The sequence below is a fragment of the Frankliniella occidentalis genome, unplaced genomic scaffold, assembly GCF_000697945.3.
Source record: "Frankliniella occidentalis isolate FOCC.00 unplaced genomic scaffold, Focc_3.1 Scaffold107, whole genome shotgun sequence".
Lineage (NCBI taxonomy): Eukaryota > Metazoa > Arthropoda > Insecta > Thysanoptera > Thripidae > Frankliniella > Frankliniella occidentalis.
Window position 1 is genome coordinate 795841 of NW_026267236.1, and position 4262 is coordinate 800102.

At 42.1% G+C, this 4262-nt stretch overlaps 1 protein-coding gene and 1 long non-coding RNA gene across 12 annotated transcripts in view; one reads left to right on the top strand and one right to left on the bottom strand.

Annotated features, from left to right (window-relative positions):
• Positions 1-4262, top strand: part of LOC113203227 (uncharacterized) — a 165968-nt gene that overhangs the window by 61151 nt on the left and 100555 nt on the right. The gene's annotated exons all lie outside the window — the stretch shown is intronic.
• Positions 735-2319, bottom strand: LOC127749927 (uncharacterized). Its single transcript, XR_008011425.1, has 2 exons — positions 1614-2319; positions 735-1472 (listed from the first exon to the last, which is right to left on the bottom strand). It is a non-coding gene; the product is annotated as an uncharacterized LOC127749927 (long non-coding RNA).

The following is a 4262-nucleotide window of genomic DNA, read 5'->3' on the forward strand; positions in this document are numbered from 1 at the left end:
CTGGTGCAGAAAACTGTTCTGATTTCATCCCTGTTCCCAAAAGCTTGAAAAAGTCATGGGAAACCATAGTTATTAGCCAAAAACCACTTAAAATAAACTTACTAGAATTTAAGATTGCGCACAATAGTCCCTCTGAACATACTGGCTTACAAGCTCCCCGTTACTTGTTTTAAAGTCAGGAGCCTGAAACCTATTAATTATAAGAGTCCCCTACCATGATTTTTGACCCAGGAAGATTTAGTTCTTTTCCGTTTTGCCTCCTTATTATATTTTGGTCTAACGTAATAGATCAAAACTTATCTGTGGTAAAAACTATTAATAAGGGCTCTCATAACTTACAGATTAAGATATTCTGATGTAATTGAACACTACGGGGAGTTTTTAAATCATTAGGTTCAGAAAGAATGTTGCGTGCAAGCTGGAGTTCAGATAAGTCCTTTTTTGAAGTGTTTTTTTGCTAATGACAAGGTTGTCCAATGACTTTTTGTAACTTTTGGTAACATTAACATTAATAGAATTAGAAAAAAAATCTGCACCAAACTAGACCCCCTAAGTAAAAAAAAGACTTTAAAAAAAAATCTGGGTAAGGAAGTTCAATATCTCTTTTTTGTCTCACTCAATCTTACCACTTCTTTCACCTTTCAGTATGCTTAAGAAATATTAGGGTGCATACCATTAGATATTTTCTTAAATGCCATTTGGTAAGTTATACTGGAGGTTTTACCAAAAATATTTGAGATGGTTTGAGGAACATTTCATAAAAAATAAAGTTGTTTTATTGGGATGAGTATCAAATACTAAGGCAAATGATAAAACTCTGGCTTTTTGGTAAAAGCTCCAGGATAACTAGCCGATTGGTATTTATTGAAACATGTGATGACATGCACCCTAATATTTCTTATGCACAATGTCAACAGGGTACAATCTATTCCTCCACAATTAGCGGCTTAAGACTGATCGGAAAGTTGCTAAATATGTTGAACCTATAAAACAGCTGTTATGGTAATAGCACTACAAATATAATTTCCTAGTAACAGTTAGATGATTTTCAACACCTTGGTTCGAACAAAAATATAACTCAGCTATCACATTTGAATAAAAAATCAGTTTCCTATGAATACATCAGTTGATAACAGTAAAGTGAAGGTTTCTTTACTGATGATTAGCATAAACCTACGTTACATATTCTGACTAATCATTATTTTTAAAACGTATCACTCCTAACACTTCAAAATTTAAGAGGCGAATATATTAAATGTAATGTTATAATTTGCAACCGAAAAAATTCTTTAAAATATTTCTTAAAGTGACAACATGCACCACAAACTATTGATGTAGATAAAAAAAGCTATCATTTCCAATGTAATAGGTAAACATTCCAGATCAACTCACCTATTTTCATAAAGTTGGTCTCATCTTTCATACTGGCTGGGCCGCTTCACGTTGTTTGAAAAGTTCAGCAGGTCGATACCCTAAGAACAGATCAATATAATAGTTAAACTCTTTTAAAATTTACATTAGACATGGGCCTTTTTCAGGGAACTGTTAAGGCATGACTCTAAAGAGCAAAGAAAGCAAACACACTTAGTGCTACAATGCAAGTAAGTACATACCTTGTGACTGCCAGAGTGTAGATCAGGTTGGGTCCACACAGAAGTTCAACACTTTTCTCTGCATGTTGTTTCTTGAAATGCACTCAATACTAAAACCACTAAAATAACTGAAGGTAGCCTTGACTATTACAAAGTTGTGTGAAAAGATTGGAAGAAAACTTCTCTTGAGAGTTGCAGGGGGTTGGCTTTCAGATTTGATTTGTTTTAAACAATTCGGTCTTTTCAATCGCTTTGCTAACATTTCTACTAATTCATTATACCCAAGTGAATAAGGGAAAATAACTCAAACTTTGAGAAATAGTTAAAAACAACAAAAATCTGAGAAAATACTGACTCTGTTTACAAACAACACGACAAGCACATGGCCTAGTTGCAGGTTAGGCTGCGGCTGCCGGCCGGCTTCCGCCCTGCCCGTTTTCCGGGTGAAGCGCGCGTGAATCGCGCGAATTCAAACGTACAGCAAAGCGATTTATAATCACGAAAAACGGGATCGATCACTGCCCGCCGCGGTACGAGCCAGAACTCGTCCCTAGAGAACACATTAAACAAAAACCATGGCTCGTAAAACATGGTTGTTCGAGAAATTGGAACGAGTACGCGGACAGGTCTTTACACCACAACTTTCTAGCACGAAGTGAAAAAGCAGACGAGCGTCTGCCTTGCACAGAGGCACACAGCACATGAGCGGGGAATTTCCATCCAGACTAGCGCGACGAGCAGCCCCCCCCCCCCCCCCCCCCCCCCCCCGACAATAAGCCATGCACGAGAATGGACATTCCCATCCAGCGGGGAGGGGTTATTCCATACTGCGGCACCAACAATCCCCTAACGGGTGGTCGCAGCTTTTCCAAGCTCATCATTGGACTATTTTCCGAGGTTTGTGAGCTTAAGCATGACCCATGCGAAAACGGGGAAAAAATCCAAGGATGCCCTTGGATTCTGAGATCCAAGCGGCAGCGGGGAAAATATCCAAGGACTTGCGGGTGGACTACCTTATCCAAGGGTAAGCTTGGAAAAACCATGGCAACTATCTAACAGTGTTCTTGCACTCCCCCCTCCCTCCCCCTGGTCCCCTGCCCTCTCTGTCTCACCCTCTCTCTCTCTCTCTCTCTCTTATGAGACGGGCGGCGGGCGGATCTCTAGGGCGTGAGTATGCGGGTGTGATGTTGGTCTGCGCGCGCACGTGTGGTATGCAAAAGGATTGAGCCGGCGGGATTGGCTGGTCGCTCGCTGCTTCGGAGGCACGGATCAACACTGTGAAAATCGTTACGTGTTTCTTTCATTTCGTAACGAATTTTCCTCTTTTGACACCGAGCTTCCGATTTTCAAACGACACTGTCATATTTCAAGTGTTTCGCGTTTGCGGCTAGAAATTTAAATTGCGAAAGCGCCTTGCCTAGCAAAACGATTAACTGTTTTGAGCCTAACATTTCCATGTGTTTGACTTTCTAACTGTAAAAAATGTACGTGTATGTTGAGGTTTTTAGTCATCAAATACTGGCAATTTTGTGGCTCGGTGTTGAACACTGCCAGGCAGTTTCTTTTGTCAGGTGCACTCGTAAGATGCCACCAAACAGTTAACCTCGGAGCTAACTCTCTATGACGTTCGTTTTGTCCGATCGCCGTGTCGATACATGCCAAATGCATAAACAGTGCTTTGTGAGGGCACCGCGGGGATGAAAGTGGGCCAGAGAGAGAGATAGATAAGACACACGCGGGATAGATTCTTTGTTGCTCCTCAGGGGGCGCCCGGCCCGTGCCCCCTACAGAATGGTCACAATATCACGTGCAGCACATAGCGGGTATCGCGGCGTCGGCATCGCATCGAATAGGGTTGACGAACACCACCACATAAAGTATAAGACACAGCCACCATCGGGCAGCAGCGGTGCCGCCATCTAGTGACTTGCAATGAAACCTTGCTGGCTCACCCCAAGTTGCGCGCGCTTTGCAGCAGCAGCACGGTGGCGTTTGCTTGAACCATTCGACCCTCATTCTTTTATCTAGCGCTGCCGACCCGTAAAAGTAGTCGGAAGTATTGACTCTGCATTTGGGGAAAAGATAGGATGCAACGGGATGAGGCAAGCCGTAGATCATGATGTTTTCGTCACCAAGCTGATGGTAGCTGAGAGAGTTTACAAAGATTAAACCCTCATAAGGTCGCGATGTACCTGCTTTTCAAAACAGTATTGTGGAGCTAAACACAACATGCCTCCCGTATCGCGCTCACGGCCCGCATATCGGAAGGAAGAAAGGGTTGACTTCGATTCGTATGTAGTTTGCGCTCGGCATGCCGGCGCATACAATTAAACTCTGCTCCTTCCGCACCATTTACCTTAAGAGGTCGTTTAATTGCTCGGTAATTCTGATGAAGGGGTTGTATTGTGGTTCATATGGGGGTGCATCGCATTGCCAAACAGGGAGATTGCATGTTTTTTGATTCATGTGCTGCTACGAGTCTCGTATAAGAGACAAAATGTTTTATTTGGCACACCCAGAGAACCATTTAGTTGATACAACTAAATCAGGGTTGTAAGAACCAAAATTTAGTTCCTAAAACCGACTAAAATTTAGTAACCCTATTTTTAACTAAATATAGTCGCACCAATCAAATTAAGTCATCTAGACCAAATTATTTCATCGCCACGA